The sequence below is a fragment of the Myotis lucifugus genome, unplaced genomic scaffold (genome assembly GCF_000147115.1).
Source record: "Myotis lucifugus unplaced genomic scaffold, Myoluc2.0 scaffold_336, whole genome shotgun sequence".
NCBI lineage: Eukaryota > Metazoa > Chordata > Mammalia > Chiroptera > Vespertilionidae > Myotis > Myotis lucifugus.
Genome location: NW_005871384.1, coordinates 592,241 through 600,741, shown reverse-complemented (window position 1 = coordinate 600,741; position 8,501 = coordinate 592,241).

Below are 8,501 nucleotides of genomic sequence, written 5' to 3'. Positions count from 1 at the left end.
TGCCAAAGATCAGCCTGAGGTGCAAACCTAATGTCCTCTCAGGTTTCTTCTGGCCTTTTCCTGGGCATACACGGTCACTTTCTAATTCCCTGTATATGCAGTTGCTTTTTTAAAAATTTTCTTTATTGATTAAGATATTACATATGTGTCCTTATCCCCCTCCTTGCTCCCCCCCACCCCCACTCATGTCCTCACCCCCCTGTTGTCTGTGTCCATTGGTTAGGCTTATATGCATGCATACTAGTCCTTTGGTTGAATTCTCCCCCTTACCCCCAGCCTCCCCTACCTTTCCCCTGAGGTTTGAGCATCTGATTGATGCTTCTCTGTCTCTGGATCTGTTTTTGCTCATCAGTTTATGTTGTTCATTATATTCCACAAATGAGTGAGATCATGTGATATTTATCTTTCTCTGACTGGCTTATTTCACTTAACATAATGCTCTCCAGTTCCATCCATGCTGTTGCAAATGGTAAGAGAGCCTTCCTTTTTACAGCAGTGTAGTATTCCATTGTGTGGATGTACCACAGTTTTCTAATCCACTCATCTGCTGATGGGCACTTAGGCTGTTTCCAAATCTTAGCTATGGTGAATTGTGCTGCTATGAACATAGGGGTGCTGTGGTTGCTTTTTAATGTCCTAGTCTTTTATGTCAGACTCTTAAGGGGGAAAGAGTCTTATTTATGAAATCTTCCCTGAATTCAACCTCAGGTATCAAATACATTACAAAAACACATTATTGTATGTTTTTCCCTCTTAGTTTTATAGTTACATCTTCTCCATGTAGATCTTTTTTTTTTTAAATATATTTTATTGATTTTTTACAGAGAGGAAGGGAGAGGGATAGAGAGTTAGAAACATTGGTGAGAGAGAAACATCGGTCAGCTGCCTCCTGCACACTCCCCACTGGGGATGTGCCCGCAACCAAGGTACATGCCCTTGACCGGAATCGAACCTGGGACCCTTGAGTCCGCAGGCCGACGCTCTATCCACTGAGCCAAACCGGTTAGGGCTCCATGTAGATCTTTAATTCACCTGGAACTAGTTTCCCCAACAACTATTTACTAAACAAGTTCCTTCTACACTGACTTGTGGTAACTTCTTTCTCATGAACCAAATTCTTGTATATACAGGGGACTATATCTAAGCTCTCTATTTTGGGTTATGGTGCAAGACTTTATTGTTTTATTACTATGGCCTTGGAGTATGTCTTTATATCTGATAAGATCAATTTCTTCTCAGCCTTCTATTCTAAAATTATCTTAGTAATTTGGGAACTTTTATTATTCTTCCTTATAAATTTTAGAATAAGTTTAAGTTCCTAAAAAAGTACAGTTGGAATTGATTAGGATTATAATTATGATAATATTTGGGTGGAAGTGACATTTTTATATTGCATGGATTAGTTCATTTACTTAGATCTTCTTTTATCTCATTTAATAGAAGGTAAAAATTTCCTCCATTGAGGATGATGTATTTTTTGTTATATTTTTAGAGATTTTACAGGTTTTGTTGCTATTATTAATGAGATCCTTTATTCTATATACTACATTGTCATATTTCTAAGTGGTTATTTTGGTCTAGAGAAAATGCTATTCATGTTTGTAAGTTGATCTGACATTTATCCGACAACCCTTTTATTAGTTCTAATAATTTGTTCAAATTTCTATGTAGATCATCATATTGTCAGAAAACAATGACATTTTAATCTCTTTCCTCTCAATTCCTATGTCGCTTATTTCTTTTTCTTATTTTATAACATTAGCCAGGACCTCCAGTTCTTTGTTACATAACAGCAGCACTGATAGGCTTTTTATCTTGTTGCCAATCTTTTATAAAAAAATATATTTATTGATTTTTTACAGAGAGGAAGGGAGAGGGATAGAGAGTTAGAAACATCGATCAGCTGCCTCCTGCACACTCCCTACTGGGGATGTGCCTGCAACCAAGGTACATGCCCTTGACCGGAATCGAACCTGGGACCCTTGAGTCCGCAGGTCGACACTCTATCCACTGAGCCAAACCGGATAGGGCATCTTGTTGCCAATCTTGATCAAATGTTTCTAAAGTGCCACTGAGTATGAAGATTGCTGTGGGTTTTGATATACAGCCTTTAAAAGGCATGGGGAGAACGCTGGCCATGAATCAGGCTGTTTTGGCTTCAAAACTGGGACCTGCCACTTACTAGTGTGATGATGACAAGCTATTTAAACTCTCTAAGTCTGAGCTTCCCCATTTGCAAAATTGGGAAAATAACCATACCTGCTTCCCTGGGGAAGCCACGTGGCAGGCTGTCAAATGTAGTAATTCAGAAAAACGCTTAGCAGAGACTAGTAATTGTCAGCTATTGTATTCTTAACCCACACAAGGAATATCATGGACACACAAAAAGGTTCACGGAATTTTTAATGATATGCAAAATGCTTTTGGTAAAAAAGTTAAACAAAAGCTATAAACTGACTAAGTCAACATTTATTCTAAAATGTTTTTAAGTCTGCATAAATAAGAGATTAAAGAGAAAGATGTTGAAATGAGGGGTTACAGGTGATTTTAAATGATCTTTTTATTTTTCTGTGTTTTTGAATTTTTTTCTAATGAGCACAGGATGACTTTTATAATCTTTAAGACATGTTTTCTGGAAACAAAAACTCAGTGTGACTCAGCAATGACGAGGCTGCCAGGAAAGCTAGTGCCATCTTTGGCCGCCCTGGAGAAATACCCAGGACCGGAGGGACGGCCTGCAGTGTTTGGCACTGGCCAGACCCTGTCTAGATCAGCGTTTTGTTTAGCTCTGAGCATAGGTAACCATGGGGACCTTAAATGTCAGGGAGGAACAAAAATGTGGTGAGTGCGTGAAGGCCTCACAATCTAGAGGAAAACAGGGCTGCAGAAGCAGGGAGGGAGTGCCGCCAGATTGGGAGAAGCAGAAGAGCCCCCAGCTTGGGTGTGGGGGGCAACAAGATGACACATGGGGGTTGGGTGAGGGGAGAAGAGATGGAAATAGAGGTTGGGGAGAGGAGAGGAAAGAGAGGGAGAGAAAGAGAGGGAACAGGGAGGGGGGAGATAGAGAGACAGAGAAGGAGAGGAAGCAGGGAGAGAGAGAAATATCAGCATGGGAAGGGAGCTTCCGTAGGAGCACAGCTGGACCTAGGGCCCATCCATTGCTTTCCTTGTGCCTGGTACCCGAAACATTCTTCTGGGCACCAGGTAGTTGACTCTGAGTTGCAAGGTATCCCCTGGTCCATTGATCCCAGCAAACAGGGGTCCTTCTGGGGAGCTTGCACACTGGCCCTGGGGACAGAATTGCCCCTCAGTGGGGATGAACTCACCTTGGGGGGCTCAGGCAGCAGCAGGACCCTAACCTCTGGTGGTGGCCAGTGCTGGGTCCCCGCCAACCTGTCCTCCTCCAGGGCCTGGCCCTCCTAATCCCCTGCACCCAACAGCTTTTCAGAGCAGATTTCTTGTTTCTTAACCTTCAGGCTGGGTTTTATCACCTGAAACCAGAAGGGTCCGGAGGAACACAGCATGACAGACGTTAGTGGTAAAGAGGAGCTAAAATGAGAGGCTCTAAGGAGGCTTCATCTTGGACACCTTCATAGAGCTCCTATACCAGCCCCAGGCTGCTTTTTTAAATAATTTTTATTGATTTCTGAGAGGAAGGGAGAGGGAGAGAGATAGAAACATCAGTGATGAGAGAGAATCATTGATCGGCTGCCTCCTGCACGCCCCACATTCGGGATGGAGCCCAAAACCCCGGCATATGCCCTGACCAGAAATCAAACCGTGACCTCCTGGTTCATAGGTCAACACTCAAGCACTAAGCCATGCCGGCCGGGCCCAGGCTGCTTTTTCATAAAACAAAACTTCTCTCTTGCTGAAGCCACTGTTTTATTTTTCTGTAAAATTTAGCTGAACTTAGTCCAAATGAAAACATTGTGATTCTGTGATGTTTGTCAAGCTGCAGCCTGGCACCCGAGAGCATTTCCAGGCGCTGCTGTGCTAATCTCTAGGGCGGGTACGAGTGAAAGGCCAGCTGCACCAGGGAGCTGATGGCTAAGGTGAGATTCGTCACCAGGTGCACATATGTCAGACAGCACCCCTTTCAAGGAAGGTGCAACATAGCTAGAAGCGAGGATGCTCTCCTGGGCTGTCAGGCTTTTACCAGAGATCCTCACCCCAGTTGCTAATTTGACCTCAGTCCCAAATCATTTTTTAAAAATCTTTATTGTTGAGAGTATAGCAGATGTCCCCCTTTTTTCCACCCAGTGCCCACCCAATTCCTGCCCCACCCCAGGCCTTCACCTTCCTATTGTCTGTGTCTACAGGTAAGATCTTTGGTTAATCTCTTCCCACCCTCTCTCCCCACTTCCCTCTGAGACTCGTCAGTCTGTTCCATGCTTCTATGACTCTGATTCTATTTTATTCACCAGTGTATTTTGTAGATTTCTTGTTCATTTATTTTGATTTTTAGATTTAATTGTTGATAGATATGTATTTGTGTTGCCATTGTATTGTTCATATTTTTTTATTTCTTCTTCTTCTTCTTCTTCTTCTTCTTCTTCTTCTTCTTCTTCTTCTTCTTCTTCTTTTTCTCTTCTTCTTCCTCTTCTTAAACATTTCATGTACACTGGTTTGGTGATAATGAACTTCTTTAGCTTTTTCTTATTTGTGAAGGTATTTATCTGATCTTTAACTCTAAATGAGAGCTTTGCTGGGTAGAGTAATCTTGGTTGTAGGTCCTTACTATTCATCACTTTGAATATTTCTTGCCACTCTCTTCTGGCCTGCAAAGTTTCTGTTGAGAAATCAGCTGACAGCTGTATGGGTGCTCCCTTGTAGGTAACTAACTGCTTTTTCCTTGCTGCTTTTAAGATCCTCTCTTTGTCTTTTGCCCTTGGCATTTTAATTATGTTGTGTCTTGGTGTGGGCCTCTTTGGGTTCCTCTTGTTTGGGACTCTCTGCACTACCTGGACTTGTAAGTCTATTTCTTTCACCAGTAGGGGGAGTTTTCTGTCATTATTTCTTCAAATCAGTTTTCAATATCCTGCTCTCTCTCTCTCTCTTCTCTTTCTGGAAATGGGAATGTTGGTACACTTGAAGTTGTCCCAGAGGCTCCTTATACTATCTTCATATTTTTGGATTCTTTTTGCTCTTCTGATTAGGTGTTTTTTGCTTCCTCGTATCCTAAATCATTTATTTGATTCTCTGAATCCTCTACTCTATTGTTGAATCCCTGTAAATTATTCTTTCAGTTATTATGCTTAATTTCTGACTGGTCCTTTTTCATGTCTTTGACACTCTCACTAAGATCCTTGAAAGTTTCATGAAGATCCTTGAGTAACCTTATAATTATGGTTTTGAACTTTGTATCTAGTAGTTTGATGCCTTCTATTTCTTTCATTTGTGACATGTTTCTTTGTCTCCCCATTTTAACTGCTTCCCTGTATTTGCTTTTATGTATTAGGTAGAGCTGCTATGTCTCCTGGAATTGGTAGAGTGGCCTTGTGTAGTAGATGTCCTGTAGGGCCCAGTGGCTCAGCCTCCCCAGTCACCTGAGCTGGGCACTCTAGGTGCACCCCTGTGTAGGCTGTGTGCACAGTCTTGTAGTTGAGCCTTGATTGCAGATGGCATCACTAGGAGGAATTGACCTCCAGGCCAATTGGCTGTGAGGACCAGCTGCAACTATAGTGGAAGAGCTACTATGCAGGGAATACCCTTATGAAGAAGGACTTGCTTCGGTAGGGCTTTAGTGCTCACTGAGTTTGCCTTTTGAGTGTTGCTTATGGATGTGTAGAGTTGTAATCTGCTATGGTCTGAAGCTGTCCAAAGGTACACTGGCTCTCGGGCCTCCAGGGATGTGCAAAATCAGCCACTGCCTGGCGCCACCTGTCAGGAGCTACAGAGGGATCTGCAGAGGGCCGCTATTTGATACTTATATTGGGCTTGGAAGTGCCCAGGAGAGGCCCAGCTGTGAAGCAAGTCAGGCCAGTCCTAATACCAGGTCTTAGGCCTTTTATTAATAGGTTTGGGGCATGCTGTCACCAGCTACTGCTTGTTTGAGAGATTTTAGCAAAGTCTGAATCCTGAACAAGGACCGGCCATTCATATGGAAAAGCTGTTGCAAATAGCTTGGGTAGTGCTGCAAATTGGATAAGGTGGGTCTCAAGGAATCCCTAGGGCAGAGCAAACAGTGTGCTCCAAGCTGATGGAGACTCAGATATGGCTTCCAGTCAGCCCTGTGATGGGGGAGGTTCCAGTACAGGAAGGATGACTACTGCAAGCACTCCTGTCTGGGAGAAAGCCACCCTGGAGTTTCTGCCCCTATGCCAGACAATCCAGTTCCTTCCCACATGTGTCTGGGTCCCCCAAAAGCCACCCAGTGCTGTAAGTTTGAGTAAGTTTGTGCACCAGCCCTTTAAATGAAACACCTAGGTCTCCAGCAGGCTCTGTGTCACTCGGTCCCATCCCAACTGGTTTTACAGCCCAAAGTTGCAGTAACTTCTCTTCCCAGCTCTGATACCATGGGCTGGAGAGCTTGTGTCAGGCTGGAACTCCTTGCTCCTCATAGGCAGCCTCCACAGAGACAATTTCCCTCCCAATTAAAAAAACTGGCACATGTGGTTGTCAGACCAGCCCATTCCATGCCTCCACCCCTCCTACCGGTCCAGTGTGCTTTCTTCTTTACTTCTCTAGTTGCAGGACCTCCATTCAGCCAGCTTTCAGGTGGTTTTGAATGATGGTTGTTCTGTATTTTAGCTGTCATTTTGATGTGGTTTATTGTCAAGTACCTTTTAATGTTAAGGATGTTAGTAGTAATCAAATCCCAAATGCATTTAGTAAGTTGCTGAGTGCCTACTCTTTGGGGAGCCACTGTGCTTGGCTCTGGAGGGGACAGAGTGTAGCACAGAGGCAATGAGTCCCCCATATCCAGCAGTCCTGTGTCTGAGAGCGGGGTGAGGAGAGCAGAGGGTGGGGAGGTTGCACAGTGAAGCTCCCAGCCTAACTGAGGGGAGCTCTGAGCCTTTCTTAGAAGAGTCCCCTGAGGACCAGCAAGAATTCATCAAGCAAAGGGTGCTCCAGGCAAAGGAGCAGAAGTACAAAAGTCTGCAGGGGAGAGAAGGTTCTAGAAACCCCAAAACCTTGCAATTATCTCCTAGTCACTGTCCCTTGAGCAAGGGAAGCCGTGTGAGCAAGGGTTAAGCCAGCAGGTGGTGGTTCCGACCGCCTGGTTCACTACAGCTCTGTTCTCAGAAGCTGTGGGCTCAGGCAACTTACTGTGTGTCCTTGGGTGCAGCCTCAACCTTTGGTTTCAGACAATAGGAATAGTACTGGCCACAAAAGATGTGTTGAGTATCAGTTCCTCCTATTTGTCAATGAAATGTGAGAGCTGGTCTGCCTGGGCTGAGTAGGGGCAGAAGTCCAGGTAAGGACAGGTGTGGAGCTTGCACCTGGTTGTGGGCAGAGGCTGAGTCATGAGGCCGGAACACACCACCAGGTCCTCATTCAGCTCCCGGGCCCTTGGTGCACAGGTGGAGGTGGGGGAGGCAGCCTGGTCCTGTCCCTTTGGTTCCAGCCTCAACTCTTGACCGTGTTCCAGCTCTAAGCCCTTCCTGGGTGCTGGCAACCACATGGAACTCTTTCCTTACCCAACACAGCTCCTCCACCTCCCACCCCGCCTCACTGGCCCTCGTAGTTTGGGAGAACCTTCAGTTCTGGACAACAGCCGCCCCCCCCCACCCCAGCAATTTGGAGCCCAACCCTGCAGGAGAGGAGAGGACTACACCACCACCCTGGCCCCACCCCATCACCAAAGTTCTTGTGGCTCTGCGAGCCCAGGTCACAGGGGAGGCCAGGGAGCAGGTCTGGTGCAGGCCTAAGGACAGACACAGAGATATGGTCACCAGGGTGAGGGACCAGAGCCCTGGGAAGGTGCCCCTCTCTGCTCCCACCAGCCATGTGAGGCCTCCCGCAGTCCTGCCTGTTCCGCCCAAAGGCCTCTGTCCCAGGGAGGAGGGCGCTGCTTTCATTCATCCATTCAGTCGTTCGTTCAACTGAGCATGTTCCGGTGGCAGGCATTGCACCTCCGCCTCACGGAGCTGACAGCCCACATCTCATTGCCTGCAGGCCAGCAGAGGGAGCAGCCCATTTGTCTGACCGGACCTGTCCTAGGATGCACAGTGGCTGCATGGTGGGCCCTAGGCAGTTAGTGGGGCCCACCTCCTCCTTTCTCCCCTTCCTGAGGCCCAGGCATCAGTTGCCTTCTTAGGCATCCTTTCTCCCAGGCTTAAAGGCTACTATCACCCATTTCTGCCTGGCCCAGCTTCTCTCTAACCTGACCCCAGGGTCACATAACTTCCTCCTGTCTCATTGCCCCTGGTGCCACAACTGTCTGGATAAAAAAAAATTTTTCCCCTCTATCCCATTTTGCCCTGGGAGAGAGAAAAAATCCATCAGAGGCCGGTTCAAAAACAAGGGTCTTTCTCGCGCACACCCCGAACCCTGGG